This window comes from Ambystoma mexicanum, chromosome 6q, assembly GCF_040938575.1.
Source record: "Ambystoma mexicanum isolate Mex_15411 chromosome 6q, UKY_AmexF1_1, whole genome shotgun sequence".
In the NCBI taxonomy this organism is placed as follows: domain Eukaryota; kingdom Metazoa; phylum Chordata; class Amphibia; order Caudata; family Ambystomatidae; genus Ambystoma; species Ambystoma mexicanum.
Window position 1 is genome coordinate 1,591,295,197 of NC_090937.1, and position 9,894 is coordinate 1,591,305,090.

Genomic DNA, 9,894 nt, shown 5'->3' on the forward strand with positions numbered 1-9,894 from the left:
AAACTTTCGACATAACTCAAGAAACATACAAAACAAATGTTTAAATAAAAAAAATGTATACAGTGTGAGGTTAGTAAAGCTGTTTTCTTGATATGTGGAGAACTTGTTTAGACGGGTTATACATAGTAGATCTATATGGGTATGCTGGGAACCACTTGTTGGAATATCCAAAAAAGTCTGTCTTGTATTCCAGTTCACTCATATATTTTTTTTTCACTCCTATATTTGGATGGAGTTTATTTTTCAAGAGTGTTTACTGCAGAGGAGACTACTGACCTGCAAATTATTCAGACACATTGGGAAATTAACATCATTAGTCCAGGTGGAAGTTCCTTTCAATTCAGATGGGTATTATTCCTAGAAGGCTCTCTTCGTAGATTCAGGTGAGGACCTATATCGATAACATATATCTAATTATAGAACCTGAAATGTACTGATCAGGTGTAGTCGATAGAGCAGCCAAAGCACTTTTTACTGACCTCCCAGTGCTTGCTGCAATTTTCGTTGGATATGGTCTGCACTCAATTAGGTTCTTCTTACTTATGCCTCTCTTTGCGGGCGCTGCAGAGTGAGTTACATATTAGCGTGCACCATGCTAGCACTTCAGATCATTATGTCGCTTTGTGTGACAATAAGGGTGTGTCGGTAGAAAGATAGGGACTATTTGCTAATTATCATATCAACATGCAATTGTAAAAGCCACTATTAGTAGCTTAATTGTCAAAACCGTAAGGGATGATAGGGGATCGACCCCGTCTCCCGAACCACAGAAGCCGAATAGATCGACCCTCCCAACGTGGTTGGCACGGGCGTCTGAATAGTAATATAACAGATAACCACGTGGCAGCCAATGGGGAGAAGACGGAGTTAGGGAAAGGGTGTGGATTGACAAAGGTAAGGAGGGGAGATAACATACAATTCACTGTATCCCTGATCCTGAACACCACCTACTACAGACTCACAAGAACTCCTGAATATGCATATAAACGTAATTGATCAACATAGTACATCAGCTTTGACATGAACACATATAAGCAGTAAGCGGTGTAACACAAACAAGGGAACAGCTCACATAAGAGATAGACATGAACAAATGGCCCGAAGGGCAGGCAAGCAACATAACAACATAAAGCGCAGCCAAATGAGGACAGAACTCTGCACTCTGCATTCAGAGAATGGTACCCATGGTCCGGGCTAGTTGCACAGTCATTTAGGTACTCCGAGCATGAAAATGTGAAGTCCCTGGTAATGATATATATATCTGAATACAATCACACTTAAGGCAAAGGTCTATTGCCAATCATAGACCCAAGAGTGAGTGTAGTGTCCATGTACTACGTCACTCCAAACTTAAACACTTCCAACAAGGAATGGAATTTGACACCCTTGTGGAATAAACATGTAACAGAAAACAACAGCACTTATCTTGTTGTCCGGGAGCCTCGTGAGCGCACCTGGACTTCCAGTAGTAGCGCCTTCCACCTCCGTGAACGAGACGTCCACTGCCGAGGAAACCACCAGTGCAGGAATCGTCACACCATGTAGCAAGGGTTCAGCGTGGTCGGTTACAAACCATGTCTCCACTCGACCTGCTACCGTGGACCGCAGCGTGACTCCAAGCAAAATAACGATCTCTCCTGCATCCTTCCTCCGAGAACGAAACGCCGTGACCGACCGTGCTGTATAATCAACAATTATCAGCACCCGTGCACGGGCGGCCAGCGGTTTAGTAAACGCCCCAATTACCTTCAGCTGGCTAGTGGCGGGAGTCTGGAACAACTACATTCGCCCCCAAAGCCTACTGGGTACTGTAGTTTTATACTCATTTCCTCAGATATAGCCGTCTGGACTTTCCCCAGTTCGTATTTCTGACATTAATCGATGGAGAAGAGCAATTAGGGTTTTTATACATAGTGCTGAATCCTCGTCACCTTGTATGAAATAGTGCATATCACTAGCATCAGGACGTTACTCACTCTGTAACGGGCCGCGATGCCTTTGGCACCCAGTATAAGGTGTTAGCAACAAAGCCATTTAATACCAATGGACTGTACAGACTAGTAAATATTGTTGGCGTAACCCCACCGACGCCACGATCCATTGGCAATCCGTTCTGTGCAACATGACAAACCACGTTGCCATGGTAACCTGTCTGTATCCAGAGCGGATGTTAGTCACCTTTAAAGTGTGGACTAAGACACGCATATGGGAGTGTCTCAAGACAGATCGCATAGGGTACGTGTATCAAACTGGGTACTTTTTGTTGCTCTGGTTACGGCAAAGGCACAGCAGCACTTAGCTTTTACACCCGTTTGTCATGTTCCGGCCATGGCATCTCTGGAAACGCTGGCGCCTCCATTGATGTGCCATCACGATCTTCATCCGTAGGATCGCGGCAGTCTAGTCTTTTTCCAAGATGGCCACCGCCACTATATACACGCCCCCTGAGCTTCTCTCGAGGCGTTGCAACCGTACATTTTCGCCGGTAAGCATGCTTGGACTTCGCTCTTCCTCTTGATTTCCTCTTGTGCATGTATTTTGCTTTGCTTACTTCTATTCCTCTCCGCATTGGATTCCAGACCGCGCAAGGTCTCTCTTTTCCTTATTCTATTTTCATCAAACTGGTGGCCGTTCCCCCGGTTATACTCGGCACCGGCAATGATTCTCTGGTTTTACATTCTATTTTACCTTGCGGTCTCTGGATACGTCCCATTTCTATTTTACCTTGCGGTCTCTGGATACGTCCCATTCCTAGCGGGACTAGGCATCTGGTGCTCCCCTTGACTCACAAGCCTGTTGCTTCGTGCAAAATCCTGTACTATCTGGGAAAGGCCACATTACTGTGTATCCACGTACGTGGAACTGAACTGACTTCTACGGTCTTCTTTGTCAATCCACTCCAGAGGACTTCAGCAAAGATCCACAGGGTTGTTTCAGCCCACAGGCCATTTCCCTGTCGGGGTTGGCTCGCCAGAGTTCCCCTGTGCCCAAGGTGATTCCCACCTGGACAAGTTGGCCATCGGGGGAGCCCACCCTTACCTCAACGACAAAAAAGAAAAAAAAGAAGAAAAAGGAGACACCGGTCAGCCGAGCAAGGAATAAGAAGGAGTCTTCAACCAGCTTATCTCAGGAATCGGGTGAGGAGGATAGCAAGGAGGAGTTATCAAGTCTTGACACCGTCAAAACCTGGCTGGGTCTATGTATAATGGTCTCCAAGGAGACTAATTTCGACCTTTGTCTATGTTGGTTGCTACAAGGGAGCTCTCAGAAAACGCATGGACTCCGGCGGCCATTATGTAGTGTATTCGACTGAGTACTGACCTGTAGTGATTCCAGGATTATATCAGCACATACAGGATCGCAGTAATCCCTATTGTCATCAGCCCATATATATGCATCCATTTTGTGGTGTATTAAACAGAATAACATTCATTTTACATCTGTACAGTTCTGTAACACATACGTGTAATGTATTTGACTAATTTCTGACATGTTCTGGTTACAGGGTAGTGCCAACACATACAGAGAGCCCGTGACAGCTACTATCATCAAACATATATTCTGCGATATCTTGCAAGATGTTCGGACATAGTAACGGTCATTTTGCAATTATAACATTCTGTAACGCGTACATTGAGTTTATCAAAGTTGACATTTGTCACATCGGATCTAGTTTTAAGGCCCAAAAGCGTATACGTGGATTTACATTCGTTCTTCTATGTTCTTAATATTTGTCACATTGCATTATGTTCACAAGCCAAAAAAGCTTGCAGTGTGCATGGACATTTGTTCTAATATGAACACCAAGGCAAAGAACAACATGCTCTCATGGTGACCTGTATATTCTCTGGCTGACTTGCAAAATTGCTCTGGTTAGACAAAATCTCGGGTTCGTTGATAGTCTGAATATGCCCACCAGTTGTTGATGTATAATCTTAATTCAATGTTCAAATTTTGACTCGTCACCATACATCACCCACAGTTCAAGGTGCCCGAGGCACCTCCGTTATTGTGCTGCTCCTTGTGCATCAGTGGTTTGATGTGGGGCTCTAGTGCGATGGTATATAGAGGTGGAATGTCATGGATATACTACAGAACTCACTAAAATGATGTATAGAGTTAGATTATGGATGAATGAACAAACTCCATTGAATACTTGTTTTAAGACCCTTTTCTACTGTGTTTAAGTGTTGGATCCAACGTTGTTCCAGTTGTCTCAGACGTATTTCTCGGTCGCCTCCTCAGGTTAGTGCCGGTGTTGTTTGGATCACAAACCAAACAAAGTCATTAAATGTATGCTTTTTGGCCTGGAAATGTTCCACCATAGGTTTCTCATGGACCTGGTTTGTTAGACATGATCTATAGTTTCTCTTTTTGTTTTGCAGATGTATAACCAGTTACATGGACCTCTGATGGCATATATGGGACAGATTGTTTTACAATTGGAGAAATCTTTATATTCCCAAACTAGTCCATACAGGTCCACTGTTTTCATATCGCGTGGCAGGGAGCACACAGAACAATTTCCGCATTTGCTGTGACCTACAATGGGGGGGTAGTTCCCATGCATTCAAGATAGACACCTGTCCTGGTTGAGTTGAGTTGAGTTTATTATTTTTTATTTATAGCGCGCGCCAGACCCGAGGGTAACCGGGCGCGTTGTTCAAGGATACTTTAAACTTTACAGGTTACATATGATTACAAATAGTGATTATACATAGTAGAAATTACATAATGCAGGCCATGGTATATACATGTAACATAATATAAGCAGGAAATATGCAGTAGGGAGAAAGAGGATATATAATTATGTATATAGTACGTTTGTAGAACAGTGGTAATGGACTATCGGTCATTTTCTTTGATCCAATTGATACAGTTGGATCTGAAGAGAGCGTAGGATTGGGGGGATCTCAGGCCGGGCGGGAGGGAGTTCCAAAGCTGGGCAGCTTTGACCGGGAAGCTGTTTCCTCCGGCCGTACTTAGTTTGAATGGGGGTATCATTAACTGGTTAGAGTATGCTTCTCTGGTGGGTCTAGTGGAGATTTTTCTGTTGAATCTAGCGGCTAGGTATTTAGGTGCTAGATAGTTGATGCTTTTGAAGGTTAGAGAAGCTGTCTTAAGTTTGATTTTGTCCGCTGTGGAGAGCCAATTAGATTGTCTTCTAGCTTCTGAAATATGCTCCCTTTTTGGAATTCCTAAGGCAGCCCTAAGGGCATTGTTTTGTAGTGTTTGAATCTTTTGCACCGTGTGTTTGTTGGCTCCTATATATAGAGCGTTACAATAGTCCAATTTCGACAGCACTAATGCTCGGGCAAGGGTTAGGCAGTTGGCAGTGGATAGGTATGGTTTTGCGGCTCTGATCAGCTTGCAGGTATATGCGGTGCTGGATGCCATTGCGCTCACCTGTTTGGTTAGGGAGAGGTGGGAATCAAGGTAGAACCCTAGTGTTTTTACCACTTTTGCCACCTTGATAGTGTTACCGTCTATGACGAAGGATGAGTATTCTTCTTTTAGTCTTTTGATGTTTTGTGTGTTCCCCAGTATGATGAGTTCAGTTTTGTCATCATTCAGGCATAGCCCGTGGGTGGCCATCCATGCCTGAATGATGAGATAAATCTTGTTCACCAAGGCCAAATCTTGTTCATAATCCCCTGAGAGTGGTATGAGAATCTGAGTGTCATCCGCATAGTTAGTGTAGGTGACACCCAGATTATCTAGATCATCGAACAAGGGCTTCGTGAAGATGTTGTACATAGTGGGGGAGACACAAGAACCTTGTGGGACTCCACATGTGATGGATACTGGGTCTGCAGCAGCAGAAGTAGAGAAGACTCTCATAGTTCTACCGGTTAGGAAAGATTTGATCCATGCGATGGCATGCGTGGAGAAGTGGGCAGCTGTTTCTAGGTGGGTGCATAGCACATCATGATCCACTAGGTCGAAGGCTGCGGAGAGGTCCAGTAAGAGGAGTAAGGCCATCTTTCCGGAGTCTCTCAGCTCATCGACCTGAGTTTTAAGATCGATAAGTGCGGTTTCAGTTCCATGCTGAGGTCTAAAACCTGATTGTCTTGTGCCTAAAAGGTGGTGCAGCTCCAGGTGTTTTTGGATCTGCAGGTAGGCTACCCTGTCTAGGATTTTTAGCAGGAACGGTACCGTTGTGATAGGCCTGTAGTTAGTCGGGATGGATGGGTCCAATGTTTGTTGTTTCTGCTCATATGTGTGCACAAGCATTTGTCTTAAGTTCTGAGGCTTCTTTATTTTGTTTTTTAACTCTTTTTATTGGCATTTTACAAACAAACAGCCAGGACAACCCAGCAAAAAGAAACAAACACTTAGCATTCTTACAGATATAGAACAGTTGCTTAAGAGGAAGCTAGGTAGGGAGGGGTGCGTTTTGGTCAGACGCAATTTTTATGTGCCATGTCTAATTAGTTTTAGCATTGTTATCGGGTGACACTGCCATGTAGAGCATATCTGTGACTTGTTAGCCAGATAGGGATAGGCAGTTAGAATATGTGCCCTCCCAGCCCAGTGACACAAAACCCTGGCGGCGTCATCTGTGTTTTTATGACTACACATGTAATTGCTAATGGATGCATTGTACATATTTTCTACATTGATACATGTCTTTGTGTGGTGTTTTTTATGATTACTGCACGTAGGACCTATGGCCTACGTAATAAAACTATGAAAACATTTTTTATTAAATGAAAAATCTAGTACTCTGTGTAATTTTCATTTTGTGAGGTGATGTATACAACTCACGGAATGTGACCTAGTCTAAATTGGAGCTAGGCTATTAAAGTTGGTTTAAAATGGTTCATCTGGGGGACTCCCCTCTGTGTGCTAAGGTAGGGAGGGGTGCAGCAGGGGGGCATTACTATTGAAACATGTACTATGCAACATGCCAAAATGGAGACTCAAGCCCAGTGGGATCGTCTTGCCATTTGTCCATCTCGCCCCTTCCTTTGAGCGATACATGTAAAGGGTGAGTGACCCATAGACCTTCCGATGAAGTATATGGTCGGTGTCAGTGTGTCGAGTGTCTGGTGGGAGTTTGAGTGTAGGTGGCTCATTACCCTTTGTTCACCCATAAGCTGTTTAGCAATAGTTGTGGGGGTAGTGACTTTCTATGGCATCCGGAGCATCATCATCTCCTTGGTTCGACAGGTAAGGTATATATGGGTCGCACATGTTGGATGGTGCCGAGCGATAAGACATCAAGCCCCTATACCCTGTCTCCTTGTCGTTACTTCTTACAACATCATCCAGCCAGTCCTCTACCTTGGGGGGAGGGGGACTGCAGGTCCTTCCAGTGTATTGCCATCCTTCTTTTTGCCAGCAGTAGAAGTAGTCCAGCTAGTCGTCTCCTGCCCCTGGGAATGGGTTTGGTGTATCCCAGGAGCGCAACCATAGGGTTCCTCGCCCACAATTTCCCCCACAGTTTCGAATATCGCCCTCCAGAAGACATGTACTGTGGGACATGCCCACGCTAAGTGAAAGGAAATCTGCTAGCGGAACATTGCATCTGACGTAATCGGAAGTTGCCCCTGGGAAGAAACCATGGATCTGAGTCGGGGTGTAGTAGTATTGTTGCAAGTATTTCCAGTATATTAGTTTGTATCTGGCATGGTTAGCAATATATTTATTCCCAGCACAGCAGTATTTCCATTCCCCTTCAGAGATTTCATGGCCCAGTAAGTGCTCCCACCTCCTCCTGTGGGTCTCATCCACCAAACCTGGATTCCTGACATAAGGCGTACATAACCGACACCACCCTCCCACGTGGTCCCCTGGCTATCATCCTATTAAGTATTGGTGTCGTTGTTGGCTGCTTGGGGAAGGTCGGGAACATCTTCTGGAGGGTTGTTTTCAGCCTGAAATATGAAAACACATCCAGGGGCCTAAGACTCCCCTTTGTTTTTAGCTCTTCTAACGTAATAAATCTCCCCTCAGGGAATAAATCCTGAAATGTATGTATTTCCAGTCTCTGCCAGAGATTAACCAGGACCCTCTCCGAGGGGAGTGGGATACCTGGAGTAAATGCAAGTGGCAGCTCCAGGGAGTAAATGACCTCCGATTTTGACTTACACTCTATGCATGCCTAGGCTGAGCATGTGAGTTCCACCTTATTTCTAGCTCCTCGTCCCCTGTCAGGGGCAGTGAGAATACAGGAACGTAGTAGGAAGGGGGACGCCAATGCTCTTTCTACCTCCACCGGCCTCCTCTCTTTTTGACCTCCAAACCAATAGAGGGAATACCCAGCTTGAGCTACAGTGTAATAGGTTTCCAAGTCTGGTACAGCTAGCCCACCCTGGTGTACTGGTGCTACTAGTTTATCCCACGCCACTCTGTTGTTTGCCAGCCCAAATGAATTGAGTAAGTATCGATTTCACCTCTGTGAAGTACTCCGACGGGACCTTTCTAGGCACATTATTAAATACGTATTGAAATCGAGGGAGCGGGATCATTTTAATTAGGGAGACCTTACCATATAAGTTAAGTGGCAGATTCTTCCATCTAGTAACAGCCTCCTTCGTCTGGTCTACGAGGACGGCAGAAGGAGGACCAAGAAAGGACAAGCACACTAAAAATGGCGAATAAAAGAAAGAAGCCACCATTCTAGCAGAATGATGACCCTTCTGTGCATTAACGTGGTTGGTTTGACAGCCTGCGAGTAAAAACTACACAAACGTCAATTAGGTATGTCTACTGTTACGAGCCATAATGGTAAGCTTGTCATTGTAACAGAAATGTTTCAGGAGCAGTGAGAAAGGGGATACCATCGACCTCCTCAGCACTCCACATAAGGTGGGTTGTGCTGGTCTCACAATATAAAATGTAAAGGAGATGAAAATCCCTCTCTACCCTTGAGAACATGTGTTCTGCACGTTAAGTCGAGAGAAAATAAAAAGGGAATGCCAAGGGGCAACCTAGCAACACTGCACAGAAAGTGCTGTGTGCTGCAATAATAACATGTAGATTTCCAAAAAGTTATGGGAAATGATAGATTCAAACTGAAACTATGGAGAGTCAGAAAACAACACCCATAAAAAGAGTAAAAGAAAGGGTGAATGGGGGGAAAAAGGTTCCCACTCACTCAGGAACATGCAAAAAGAATCTACAAATCCAGCAAAAAGTGCCTGTGAAGGTAATGTTGCATATACATTCAAATCTAACCTAACAGTGAGCCATTCCCTGATACTGCGAACACCATCCTCTTGGAACCCCTGTTGATTCCATACTCCTCTGCAGAAACTGAACACCTGTGCACCTCTCAAGGCAGAAACAACACCTTCAAGCCACCCCCAGAATGAGAGGGCTAGGATAGGACTTTGGACACAGAACACCCCTGCCATAGACATCCTGTCACAGGACAGCCCCCTTAGTTTCCAGCCGAGGTAGGAAATCCTCTAAATTAGGGGCAGTGAGGCACCCCCCAATCACCCTACTCCCCCCCCATCATCCAATAAAAGTTCATACCAATCATCATAAGTCCCCTGCTCCCGTGTCTCACTCCTGGTTCCTCACAATATGCTCCTGAAGCTGAAGAGGCTGTCCTATCCCAAATCTTTAAAAGAAAGGACGTTAGTGATGGGACGGTAATTCCCAGCAACCTCAGGATCGAGCTTATCTTTTTTCTAAGAGAGGAGTGACCCAAACCTCTTAAGCACATAGGAACCACAGCAGTCGCAAATGAGAAGTTAACGATGGTGCTGATCAGTGGTGAAAGACAGTTGATGGTACTCTTAATTAAACTAATCACCATTACAAGAAGTCGGCTTCAGACTCAAAATGATCTCAACAAATTTGCTATCAGATACCGACTTAAAGATGAACTTCGATGGAAAAGGGTTAGTATACCTGATGTTAATATGTTCAAGTGATAGA